At 38.8% G+C, this 14,225-nt stretch overlaps 1 long non-coding RNA gene across 1 annotated transcript in view; it reads left to right on the top strand.

Annotated features, from left to right (window-relative positions):
- Positions 1-12,472, top strand: part of LOC144380627 (uncharacterized) — a 40,471-nt gene extending 27,999 nt beyond the window's left edge. The window contains exon 3 of the long non-coding RNA XR_013444852.1: positions 12,448-12,472. This is a non-coding gene — a long non-coding RNA (uncharacterized LOC144380627). The remainder of the gene's footprint in view (positions 1-12,447) is intronic.
- The last annotated feature ends 1,753 nt before the right edge of the window (positions 12,473-14,225 follow it).

Below are 14,225 nucleotides of genomic sequence, written 5' to 3'. Positions count from 1 at the left end.
TTTTTACTGCTCTACACATATCCTTAGAACAGATCCTCTAAGGAAAGTGCAGAGTGACAGGGAGCTATTGTACCACTTCTAAAAGACAATGAAGATAAGGTTGCAGTTTTCTAAATGAAAGTTTTTAGTTATAACTGCATCCGTGGCACCTTTCTTAACCCACTTACACAGAAGACATTGCCAATTGCTTCTGAGAGTCAAAAAGGGACAATTAGGTCCATATTCGTACACTAATAAGCATTGCATTATTTAAACCTGTTTTTCTTTTTCAACTATGAAAATGAGAATTGAGCAGTGGCAATGGAAGCATATAAAAGTAGTAATTACCTTCTTCAAAGTGCAGCTTTTCACATAAACACATTTCCATTAGTAGGCTTAGTAGCTATTTTTCAACAATAAAATTCGGTGAACAAACTTCATTTTCCCCCAAGAAGTGGCCTTTAGAATACAGAATATCGAGTTACCTTAAAAACATCTCTAAGGAAAGGAAAGTTCGGTACCAAGGTTGCAAACCTCCCATTTCTTATTTTTGAAAGCCTGCCTTCATAGATTATGCTAGAACCTCCATTTATTTTTTTTTCCCTTTTGGAAAAAAATTCAGCAGGAAGGGGAGCCGAAGGTTTTGTCATGTTCTCGTTAATTGGTATTTGTTGTTAAACTCCAGAGAGATTGGGGAACATGGCTATTTTAGGTCTTGGAAATTAATCCCAATAGATCTCGTGGAGTATCTGTCTTGAGATGTGTCTGTCACCGTAAATGTTCAACAACAGGCTAATGTTTGACATTTGTCAGGTGGGCTGGCTGCTGGTTAGTAAAAATCAAGCCATAAGGAAATTACTCCCTGACTTCCTAGAGGGGTAGATTTTCATTTACCGAGTTTATCAGGAAATAAACAAGCACGAAATCCAAACGAATCCACACGAATCCACACCTTAATCAGGGTGTTTTGTGGGGCTCAGGTTACAGTGCACGTTGATTATTTGGCACATAATGTTGAGCATTCGCTCATTATTGAACATTAGCCTGCACGTCTGCTGCTTCTGCACGTTTAACACACTGAAAACACTAGTGGAAATAAAGATGAGCATACCACACACCGCCGTGGCATTTTCCTCTCAATCAGGACTCTTAGGGGACAGAATTGTGAGTTCTTCAGATACCTCCATTCCTCATTTATCTAGCACAAAAGGCAACTGATTCTTATGCATACCAACTCACAGTGCAACCTTGGGTAAGTCACTTAACCTTTTTGTGCCTGAATTTCTTCATCTGTCAAGTGCCTGTCCTGCTGAGCCCCTGTCCCATGGGGCTGGTGTGAGTATAAAAGGAGATAATGGCTGTAAAAAGGCTTTGGAAATTGTAAAGTGCTGTACAAGTGCAGTGTTTTAATAATAATAATAATAATAATAATGTGGTAAGAAATGGATGTGGCTTTGGTTTCTGCTGCTACATTTTTGCCTTAGAGAAGCTAGTCATTTGCCCTCCTTTTTGCCTTAGGGAAGCTAGTCATTTGCCCTCTTGCCCTTTAAAAAAAAATTAAAAAAAGAAATTCTGAATCAATTTATCTGCCTACTCCGCATTTATGAGGTTGTTCCAGGGTGAATTGCCGGTTAGCAAATTGTCCAAGCTGCAGCTCTGGTTCAAACCAGAAATAAGCTAGAAGGTGTGCTCCGCGGCATTTGAAGTCTGGTAAAAGTTCTTTCTATACAGGACAGGATAAAATGATCAGAGCAGAACAACGCACACAGATTCTTCTTGATTGTGCCTTAGAAGCAGGACAACCAAGCAAAGAAACAATCATGTTTTGAAACTACTAAGTAGTGTGAGTGAATGAAAAGGGGTTATTTGCCATTTTTGCTTTTCCCCACGAAATAATCCTAGATCCTTATCAATTCCAGAGTTAAATCCAGACTTCGGGTAGAAATTCTTTTAATCAATGGGAGAATGAAAAATATATAATACGTTGTATTATATGAAAAGATGAAAAGGCCTTGTAAGCCACGAAATCTAAACGTGCAGTATATTGTTAGGTCTGCATGAAAATACTCCTTTGGAAAGCCCATCTCCCTGCTGATGCCAATGCTATGATTTCCCGGATGCCAGGTGAGCCTGCTGCCTTCAGACAGATGTCTGTCCACTAGTTGACTGCATTTGAATGTTCCCTTTTAGTTGGAGCTTCATTCCAGTACCTTAAGAATTTTATTCTTCTCCTAATTTTTCTTCTCAACATATTGTAAGTGCTTGTGTATTCTTTAAACTTTTTAGAAAAACGGGATCTGTTGTTTACAACCGAAAGTCAAACAAAATTAGACAACCTCGCGACAGACGAAGAGAAGTAACCTCTAGGTTAGTCCTCAGGGACTAAGAGAAGGGTCCTCGAATCCTTTTGTGAGAGCAGGGGTGGATCATGAAAAAGCATTCCAGGACAGAGAGCCTGAGGTTATTTGGTGCCCCCGTGGAAGGGGGAAAAGTTGGAGGCTAAAGAGGCCTCCCCTACTTGAGCATTTTTCCCTTGTAGACACAGTCGAAAGATACATTTTATGACTGCAGGACCTTGGAAAGAGAGGATTCCACAATTTCACACACCTGTTACAGTGGCAATCTTTAGAAGTTGGTTTCTATCAGGCATCTGGCCAGCTTAAAAAGAATTTTAATCAAGAAGAGGTTTATGAGGTAACATCACTTGGTCTCTCTCTTCTCTGAAGCCCTCTTGATACCAGGCAAAGGTTGTTCAATCAGTTGCTTATCAGGCCTATCTTAATTATACCTTGGAAATCAGTATGCGAATTAAATTGTCGTTAAGCTGTTACTCTACTGTCTTAGAAAGTGTGTGCTCTGTCTGTTCATTTCTGAAAGGAGATTTTCTTCATCTTGAGAGTCACAGCTGGAGCATGACTAAAACCTAAAACCAGCCAGGAAACCTCCTGCTGTGTGCAGTTTCCCTAGCTTGCAGCATAATTATGCAAATCCATCTTTGACATTAGAGAAAGGCCAATGACAATGTCAGACAAATGTTATCCAATGTTCACTTAGCCCCATTTTAGGTATTCACAGAGCTGATGTTCAAGTGCTAAAATACGAACATCATTTAAATGTCTAAGGGGGTTGTCGTTTGGTTCCTGCTACCGGAGTGGTTCTATTAAAGGAAGAAACTCTGGCCTCTCCACTTTTCTCTCCTCCACCAGCTCTGGTGCTTTCGGTTCACTGGTGGTTCTTGTAACACTCCCAGGAGGTGGTTTCCAGGACACTGACCACTGTGAACTGTGCTATTCTGGAATTTGGTTATGTCTGAATGTAAAACAGAAGCACCTGCAGCCCACGCTTTATCTTGACTCTTTTGTTCATTTGTTTATTTTTATGTAGCCCCTCCCAGCACAGCCACGTGGTCTAGGAACCATAAACATGTGGCTTTCCAAATCGAATAAAGTGGCTACAGAAATCTATCTTATTGGTTATAGAGATTATAGAAATAGATCTGTGGACATCATTAGCTGGCAACAGAGAATGATTTAGAATGGTGTCTACAATTCTGCATGTGAGTTACCAGAAGCCCGCCGCAAAGGACTTGTCCACAGTCTCAAAGTAAATCAGTGGCATAGCGAGGAGGACAACCCAGACTTTCTGATATCCAATATAACATTCATTCTACTGCATTACATTGTTCCCAGGGAGTGTTTGAGGACTAGGGTCCAGCCTTCCACTGAGGCAATATGGGCATCTTCTTATGCCACGGAATTTGGGAGGTTTTCAAAACCTCTGGAGAGGACCAGAATCCAAAGCCTTACCTCTACCAAAACAGGGAGCTGGGATCCTTGCCCAGCAATGATGATGACCATGAAGTGCAAATGACCCAGAGGACAATGTTTTTAAGAAGGCTGACTACTGAAGAGCTTCCCACATTTCAGAAAAGATCAGTTGGCTTTGAGAGACTCTGAGGACTTTGCTGAAGTAGGTTTCTTTGATTGGGCAAGCTGGATTCCATGTCTGCTATGTCAGCCTTGGTATCCAGGATGTCTGGAAAATATGCACAGTCCATTAAGAAATGTGTGATGGCTTTTCAGGCTTTATCAAAGAGCGACTTGGGAGATTACCAGTGTAGATTACCAGGGTTTTAAAGGGTACAGGCCAGAGGATAAAAAGGGTGAAGCAAGAGGGATGGAAGGGGAAAATAAGACCAATATAGATGAGAGGATAATTGAACAAAAAAAGAGATGTAAGAGCAGGAATTCAAAGAAAGGAGACAGGGATCTTAGTATCCATCATGGGCTTACAAACCAGTTGAGCTCTTACCATTGAAGTAGAAATAGCAAAAGCAGATTGGCAAATTCTGTGATTATTATAGATGGGATATAGGGTACCAAACACTGGATATAGTCTAAAAGTAGAGCTGCTGCTGAACCAAACCCTGATACTTGGGTTTAGAAACTGTATCTCTGAGTAAGAGCAAACAAAACCAGAGTTGGAAGGGACAAATCTGATATACGAACAAATAAAGTGGAGCCAGGACACTTCTCTTTTGTGCAACTTAAAGTGTTTTCTGTTGGTGGTGGAACAAGGCCCAATTAAGGAAGACACTCTCTGTTTCTGCAGTTTTATTCCCAACACTTAGCATAGTGCCTGGCACATAGTAGGAGTTCAATAAATGTTTTTTGAATGAAGGAATTAGTGAAGTATGTTCTTTCTGAAAGACCCATTCTTCTGAGTTGGGTGATTGGTGATAGGGACAGAAAAAAAGTCCAGAGGATATGTAGAATGAGAAGAACATGGCAAAAAGGTGTGGGGTAGATTTGAGAGTATCACTTGGAGGGCCTGGACAGATGCCTAAAAGATAGACTGAGTATAGTTTATTATTCTGCTGAAAGCAAAGCTTTTGTTTCCTTTCATATAAAATGAGATGATATCTCTTTGTGAGTATATTTCGAAGTTTGGAGTGTCAACGTAAATATGAATTATTATCATCATTGTGCACCTTAGCTGAGTCGAGATAGGTTTGTTTGCCCTGGTCTGTTTCTTTGGGGCCTTTGTGAGTGCAGAATGGGTTTGGGATATGTACAGATTGGATAAATCTCTATGTATTTCTTTTCCTCCTCATTTGAAAAAGACTAATGTGAAGACATTTCTTGTTAGGTTCATATGTCACTACTTGTATTGACATGAAAAGGGAGTCTTTAATGCCCTTATGATCAAAGAGTACAAGCAGAGTCACTGAGTTACCATGCCAAAGTGTTTATTGGTCATGAAAATTCAGAAGCGCCATGTTCATAAGAGTCTCCCACCCCCTCAATTGTTTGTTGCTCTGTGTTTTCATGGCACATTGCAGATTGACCTCAAATTCTAGTCCAGTTTAGGCTCATAGGAGCTACTTAACAAATGTGTAGTAAACAAATGAATGAATCAGTGAACTCAGAGACATTATTTGTATTGTACAGTAAGGGAGATATTCAAATGTCTCACTGGTACTCATTAAAGAAAAAAAATAGTATGGGAACCTTCTTTTCTCCAGTCAACTTCTTATAACCGCTTCTGGGTCATGATGTCCTTGACATTCAGCAAAATGGACTGTGTGAAAATGAATCATTATAGAGCGTTAAGTTTTTAAAAAAATCTAAATTCCCACTGCTTGGATTTTTGCTTACTGGTCCTTAGTAGTTTAGTAGTGTAGTGTGTTTGGGTTTGAAGTTTGCCTTCCTTCCTTCCTTCTTCACTATTAACTTGGTCAAGTTATTTAATTTTTGGTGTCTCAGTTTCCTTTTCCATAAAATTATGATAATGACAATCTCTGCTCTGTAAGGTTATGATGAGGTTTGTGTGATGCTAAATGTATATCATTATATATACATAGAAAATGCTCAATAAGTGTTTTCTGTTATTATTATTTTTCATTATTATTATTTTAAAAGATTTTTATTAGCAGATAGAGTATAGAAAGAGACAGGGACCTCAGGCTTGAACCTGGGAGCTAACCCATAAACTAGAGTTAAAGAAGGAGCTAGCAAAGCCAATAGAGGAGGGCTGAAGAAGAACTAGAATATCTACACAAAACACAAGGGAGGAGATATCTTTTACAAGGGATAGTCAACAGTTTCAAATACATCTGCAGAGGAAACAAGGATGATTAGGTTGAGAAGTCCATTCGTTTTTGTTCAATTGCTTCTTGATGGCGATTGAGTTTTTTCAATATTTACATTCATTTTCCCAGCATGGTGCCTGGCTTATGGTAGGTGGTCAACGTATATTTGTTAAATGAGTGAATGGAAAGGACATCAGAAAGGGGAATTTCCCTGGAGTTTTCATGACAGAAATCAGATTGCAAAAGGTAAAGAGTAAGTGGATGATGAGAAGATGGGAGGTGCCAGTTGAGGAAATGGTTATATCACAGGTGGGAGAATTAGGATAGTAACTGAAAGAAGTCACAGGGTAAATAAAGGGCCTTTTAAAAACAATGTGGAGGGGGTGGGCAACCTGGGTGTGTTTTTAATGTAGAGAGAAGAGAGCAGTAGAGAGGAAGAGATTGAAGAGGCCCCAAAAGAAGGGGTGAATGATGGAATAAGAAATAGGATGGGAAGAAGAGAGTACAAGTGGAGAACCTCATCCTCTGTGATTTAGGAAACGAAGGTGTGACCAAGGTGATGTTCAGGGATAGAAGGGAGGAACCATGAGAAACCTTGTGTCAGGTGGTCTAAGTATCCTTGGTATTGGAGAGAATAGGTGGGGCTAGGGACTTGAACCAGAAAGATTGGGAACACCTCTACAGAATGCTTTGTCTCTGATCTATGGTGTCGAGGAGTGGGCCCACTGGCCTTAGCCTTTGGCTAAGGGTTTCACATATTCCTTGGGTTCTGAAATTATTTCTGAAGAATATTTTGTAGATTTGTAATTAATTTAAGTCATTAATACTAAAGCTGGGAGAAATATAAATATTTTAAGAATCAAGCAACACTTTCATAAAATGGTGTAAAATCATGTTGGGTTCTAAGAATGTTCGTTATTATCAACAGTCACTTTGGCAGAGCATAATTAATTTTATTTCATTTACTCTCTCAACGCTAAGGCAATAACATTTCTAAATCTAGAAGAGATGCGTTAGTGTTTTCATGACAATAATTCACATGTATAAATTACTGGTTTATAGGCACACACCTTGCAAAAAATCACTATCACATTTGTAGCCCCGTGGATTCCAGGGTTTGAATTTAATCAGCCTCTGTTAAACAGTTTTTTAGTGAGTTCTTTTTTGTTTTTGTGCTTTAATTTTTTTTGCCTCATCATTTTTTTTTTTTTTTTTTTTTTTCCAGAAGAGAAGGATTCACTGTATGTCTGCATGGGAGCAACTGAACTGAATCTGAGCCAAAAATTTCAAGTTGATTTGGTCCATTTTCCTTAGAGTTTTGGGATTCTTGTAACAGGAAGAAGCTGAGCAATAGAAATTGGCTACAGCTAAAAACTGCACAAGCATGTAGTCCCCATCTCCTCTAGCATACAAATAAATGACACTCGGGTTCTAAAATACACAATACTTATCCTGCCCCGAAAGCACCATTTTATAATCAGCAAGAGTGTATGTATATGGGAGGGAGAGTCCCTCAGTATGGGGATGTTTCTGTTACAAGAGGTTGCTTAGAATTTCTGGGTGTTTTTATTTCCACAGCTTTTAACATCTAGATTTCATCCTCAGGATCTCTTTCCATTTGCTTCAATGGAGCAATTTTTGTGAGTTTCGCCATTTTAAATCTGGATCAAATTTAATACTTTGTGCTTCCTTCAATTCTGGGATGGCCTGTAGCTTTTATATTGGCCAGTTTATAACAAAAGCTGATTCTTTTTTCCCTTGCAGTTCTTCATGATTTTTCCCTTCCATTCTGCTCTTTGGCAGCAAAAGAACTCTTTAGAAACTTCGATGTGTGGTTTAAAATCTGAATTTCGGTTGCTGGGAGTTTCAAGGTTTTTTACTTTTTGTTTTTATAACTACAGCAAGATGTTTTGATTTTTGAGAACTCATTCAACAACTATCAGGCTTATTTTTCATGGATTTTAAGTTACCGTTTAGGGGCGCCTGGTTGGCTTGGTCGGTTAAGCATCTGCCTTTGGTTCAGGTCATGATTGATCCCAGGGTCCTGGGATGGAGCCCCAGTCCGTGTCTGGCTCCCTGCTCAGTGGGGAGCCTGCTTCTCCCTCTCCCTTTGCCTGCCACTCTGCCTGCTTGTGCGTGCTCTCTCTGTCAGATAAATAAATAAATAATCCTTTAAAAATTTCATTACTGTTTAACATCTCTGTCCTTTGTGTTCAGTACACACTTTGGGTATGAGTTCCTGAGGTTCAGGTGCTACCACATTTTATTAGATTGTAAAGATACAATTTTAACTTTCAAGCATATAGATGCAAAGGCTGCATTCAGATAGTTATTTTTCTGCCCACAGTAAGTTTTAAAACTGATCGAGTTTCCTTCTTCACTTGGGCCAATAGATAAACTTAAAACCAAATCTGAAGCCCACTTTCAGTAACTTCATGTACCATAGGTGTACATTTCTGGTGGCTGATCTTCCCCTCGATTTTTACTATTTTCCATTTGCCCTGTTTCTTTAAACTATTTGCTTTTTCTTCTTTTATATATGCTTATGACTTCAAGTCCTTGGCAGAAGGAGGTGGGTGATGAGTAGATACATATAAATGGTGTCTATAGCATGGACTTCCTATAACCTCCCAGTTTTCTGGAAGACACTTTAGGAAATTTGTTATCACCTCCTAAACCAGCACTTCCAAGGATATAAATGTTTATCTGGTCACTTCCTAAGAGGTTCCTGTTCCATTCTCTTACTGTAACAAGTACAAGCATCTCTGTGGAGGAGCCACACTGCATATATCTGGGGAAGCTTCCACCCACATTGGCTTTTATTACTTTATTCCTGAAGGGTCAATAACTTTGGAGAATTGGGCCTTTGGAACAGAGTTGTGGCAAGTGCCTTAAGGTAGGGCCATGCCATCTATACTCATGGCCACTGCTTAGTACCGCTGTAAGTATTGTAATATTCAGAAATGTCTTGCTGTCAACTCTCTGAATATGCTCCAACTTCTGTCTTTTGTTAGCTTGAAGCATAAATGCTTACCTGAAGTAAGGTAATGGGAGATTATGTGATACTGCTAGGACATTTAAAAAAATGGATTTTGAAAGGCAAAGTCCAAGAATGGCCCTTCCTTTTTGAGAATCTGCATTCTATAACCTCGAGTCAGCAAGCACAACTTGAATCGAATCCTCCAGAGCCAGAACAGAGGTTGGTATATTTGAAATGACCTGTAGATCTTGGGGCCAGGTGCCGTCTGTGCTCTGTTGACTCAGTTGGTCAGAACTCTGCATATTCTGAGCAGGATTAATATTGGTAACTGCCTTTTTGATTTAGGAGACATTTAGCAATACTATTTCACCATCTAGAAGCTTTTTCTGGGCCATTAAAAATGTTAAATTGAATCCAGTCAAGAGTTCTACCATGTTCTCCATATACAGGGTGATTCTGCAGAATATTATTGAAGAAATCATCAAGCAATATTGAGTCTGATGGTGCTACTCAGGGTTGTAAGCACTGAGAGCTGTTGATGAGGATTTTGGTATTTACATTTTTGATCTAAGGCTGGAAATGTGCTTCTTTAGTACTTTGACAATTTTATACAGTAGGTTGATCTCCGATGAAGTTAGTAAGATGAGAGATATTAAAATGGCACACGTTTGTGACCTACAAATGGCCAAGAACACCTTATGAGTCTGCCTAGCATTTTAAAAGTCTATTTCAAGGTAAAATGGAATATCTTGGCACATTTGACCTTACCACACTAATCTAGCACCAGAATTGCTTCGCCACAACACACACACATTATACAAAAACATTGCCTTGCTTCCCAGAAGAGGAAAATTTAGGAGCTCCTGAAGGGAACAGGCTGAAAGTTTCTATTTAGCTGGCAGTTGAGATTTGAGATGTTATTTAGGCCCAGGTCGGGGAGTAGGCTGATGGGGCAACAAGTGGTTAACCTGACCAAGGCTGATAAAGGGTGGGTGCTGGGTGTCAGAGCATAGCTGAGCTTTCTGCTGGAGACAGGATGGGCCTCTTGTGATCTATCTTGTTTTTGCCTGTCCTTCTGAACTCCCTTGTTCTTTCTTAAAATTGAATAAATTTTGCATGTAACATTGTGTAAATTGAAGGTGTACAACCTGTTACTTTGATAAATTTATATATTGTAATATATTGCCATTATAGTGATATTTATTACATTACATAATTATAGTACAATTTTGTTGTCTATAACTATTACACTGTACATTAGTGCTCTATGGCTTATTGAGGACTCATTGCAAGTTAGTGCCCTTAAACAGCATCAGTATTATCCCCCGGTGCTCCCTCTCCCCTGGTAGCAACCATTTTACTCTCTGGGTTTTTTTTACAGGTTTGATTTTTCTTTTTTTTAATATTCCACATATAAGTGATATTATACAATACTTGTCTCTCTCTGTCTTAACTTATATCACTTACCATAATGTGCATAAGGTCCATCATGGTGTTACAAATGGCACAGTATCCTCCTTTCTGATGGCTGAATAATATTCCTTTGTGTATATTTACATCTTTTTTTATCCATTCATCCATTGATGGGCATGCGACAATCTGATAAAAAATGGTCAGAAGACCTAAATAGACATTTTTCCAAAAAGGATATCAAACTGGCCAACAGGTACATGAAAAGATGCTCAACATCGCTAATCATCAGGGAAATGCAAATCAAAATCACACTGAGATATCACCTCACAGCTGCTACAATCATCAAGAAGACAAGAGACAACAGGTGCTAGAGAGGATGTGGTGAAGAGGGAACCCTTATACACTGTTGGTGGGAATGTAAATTGGTGTAACCATTATGGAAAACCATATGAAGGTTCCTCAAAAAATTTAAAATAGAAATGCCATACAATCCAGAAATTCCACTTCTGGGTATATATCCAAAGGAAATGGAAACAGGATTTTGAGGAGATATCTGACCTCCTTTATTCTTAACCTATAAATAGCAATCTAACTCTGACTTCCTGTGTCCCTGAAACTTTCACCTCTGGAAAACCATAGCTTGACATCCCAGTCTCAATGTTTAAAACCAGCCATGATAAAATGATTTCACCCCCGCCCCAATGCCTGATAGTTCCCTGATAGTTTCACTTCTCTACTTGATCCTCGACCACCTCGAAACTCAGATAAACCCAGTCACTGTTATTTAGAGAGAAGGGCCTGGGTCCTAAAAACTTTATGAAAATGTATTTAAAGTAAAAAAAGAAAAAAAGAAAAAGAAATAAATATATAAAATATATGTATATATTTCTCTTGTGCATCATGTTGCTAAGAGATATTAAAAATATGGGGCGCCTGGGTGGCTCAGTCGTTAAGCGTCTGCCTTCGGCTCAGGTCATGATCCCAGGGTCCTGGGATCGAGCCCCGCATCGGGCTCCCTGCTCTGCGGGAAGCCTGCTTCTCCCTCTCCCCTCCCCCTGCTTGTGTTCCCTCTCTCACTCTGTCTCTCTCTGTCAAATAAATAAATAAAATCTTTAAAAAAATAAATAAATAAAAATATTTAACAGGGGCACCTGTGTGGCTCAGTTGGTTAAGCGGCTGCCCTCAGCTCAGGTCATGATCCTGGGGTCCTGGGATCAAGCCCTACGTTGGGCTCCCTGCTCCTCGGGAAGACTGCTTCTCCCTCCCCCTGCTTATGTTCCCTCTCTCGCTGTGTCTCTCTCTGTCAAATAAATAAATAAAATCTTAAAAAAAAATTTAACCATCAGAACACAATGAATACCAACAGTCAAGGTGACTCTACAAGTCCTGAAAACTTTTAAGGCTGTAATTGTGCATATCAGTTGAATATCAGCCTTGGCCATAACATTTCTACCAGATGAATCCTAAAGCATTTTACAAACATAAAGCCAGAATTTAATTAATCAATCAACCAATTAATTAAATGCTTATTGTAAACTTACTATGTGCCACACACTGTGTAAAATACTGGTTGTAATAAGACTAGGAGCTAAAGGAATTTTATAAGCTATTCCTATAATCATACGAGGGTTGGAAACTATGTTAAATTTCCTCTGAAATCTAGAAAAGTAAATACTCTGGGCTGATGGGAAACTCTGATCTTAATGATTTGGACAATCTAACAGTGATAAGCATTGGATTTTCCTTTTTATAAGATCAGTAGGAGAAAGATTTAGAATGTTTTTTTTCTCCATTCTGGGACCCCAGAGAGCTGTACAGGAAGAGTCGAGTTAACTAAACCCTTACAAGTAATGCCCATGAAGGAGAGAGAATATCATCTGCATCACCACAAGGAAAAGAAACCTTCATATCACTTCTGGATTTTCACAGTTTTCTTAAATTAACAAGAGCTTATTTCAAACAGCATTATTTTTAATTTCTTCAGATGCTTTGATAGTTGGTGAGCAGCTAAAACTACAGACTGTAGACAAGACAGAAGGGAGAAAAGACATTCAAGGTGAGTACTGAGGAGAGTTTGTATGCCTAATGATCAAGAATTATCTAGAAATCCTGTGTGGTGGTGGTGGGGGGGTCTCCCACCAGGCTGGGACCGATTATCCAGATGTTGTGGCTGGACAAAATGATGTGGGAGGGTTTGCTCTGCAGGAAATGAGCTTGACGAATGTTCCTTTACTTCAACACGTGGCACACTGAGCACACATATTCCTCTCAGGATTGTATTTTTATAGCAAAGCCAAAAAGAGGTAGGAGTCCAATGATTCTTTTTTTTTTTTTCAAATTAGCATTTATTTTGGATGTCTTCTGAATAAGTGAAACAGGAGCTAAAATATCAGGCATTAGGAAACTCCTGTGAAAGAAATACCTCTAAGAACTTTCTGGGTGCCATAAGAGCTTTGAATATCTTAGAGAGCCTGAAGTTTTCTGGACATCCTTGAAGGTTCCATACATTTAGTGAAGGGAATCTTCAATTGTTGATTGAAGGCAGAAACAATTTTTATCCTTACTTTGTTTTCTCATAAAATTCTCTTCCCTCATGATTCTCTTCCCCGGTGATGAAGAAAAATAAATGAATTATTTTGTCTGATTTTCTTCCTGGGCAGGCGTGTTTACTCGGAGTAACCCCCTGAAAGCTTGGTCAGAGCAGTTGAGAAGGTATAAACAATTCTGCTGAATGTAAAAGGAAGATAACTTAATAACTGTTTAGGCCTCTTTAGTTGCCTTATTTATGCCTTTAAAAGCTTATCTGTGGAGGAAATTACACTTCTAGAAATAGCAGTGATTTCAGGATTCATCTTCATAGTGTCCTTTATCATGGATAAAATGCCTCCTCAAAGGGGGACTTCTTTTTTTTAAAGATTTTATTTATTTATTTGAGGGAGAGAAAGAGAGAAAGAGAGAGAGAGTGGGTGGAGGGGCAGAGGGAGAGAGAGAGAATCTCAAGCAGACTCCCTGCTGAGCACAGAGCCCATATTCAGATTTGGATTTGGATTCGGGCTCAATTTCATGACCCTGAGACTATGACCTGAGCCAACACTTGGTTTTGGCCAAATTGGCCAATTGGCCAAAACCAGGTGTTGGACACTTAACTGACTGAGCCACCCAGGTGCCCCCAAAGGGGGAAATTTTTAAGTAAATATGGTAGTCATGAATCTCTGTGCCAAGTTTGCCAATAAAAATGTCCTTTCAGACATTTCACCAAGAATAGTAAAATACATTTGAATATATTTCATTTTTTTTTTGCTGGTCCTTTTTAAAATTGAAGTGTAGTTAACATACAGTGTTACATCATTTTCACATGTACCGCATAAGAATTCAACAATTCTATACATTTCTCAGTGCTCATCAAATAAACATAGTTCATTTTTAAATAAAAACACATAAATACATTTGTTGTACTTTATGGATGATACTAAATAGTTTACTTTAGTGGTAGTACATCTAAATACCATGTATTTGTTAAAAAAGGACTCTTCTGAAAAGAAATAAAAGTTATAACCCTTTGCTTCTTTCCAATTCAGATAATGTCTACATAATGTTAATCTTAATTAACAAATTACATGCTTTGGTCCTCGATGAAACTATCTGAGGAAACAGAGTATCCTCATCTACATACTAAAATTGTCATATTGCCTAGAAGTCACTGGTTGCATCCATACAGGTTGTAGCATCCACAAAATTCTTTTTTTTAAAAAAGATTTTATT

The sequence above is a fragment of the Halichoerus grypus genome, chromosome X (assembly GCF_964656455.1).
Source record: "Halichoerus grypus chromosome X, mHalGry1.hap1.1, whole genome shotgun sequence".
In the NCBI taxonomy this organism is placed as follows: domain Eukaryota; kingdom Metazoa; phylum Chordata; class Mammalia; order Carnivora; family Phocidae; genus Halichoerus; species Halichoerus grypus.
Note: the sequence above shows the minus strand (reverse complement) of the source record. Positions and strands in the feature narration are given on the sequence as shown.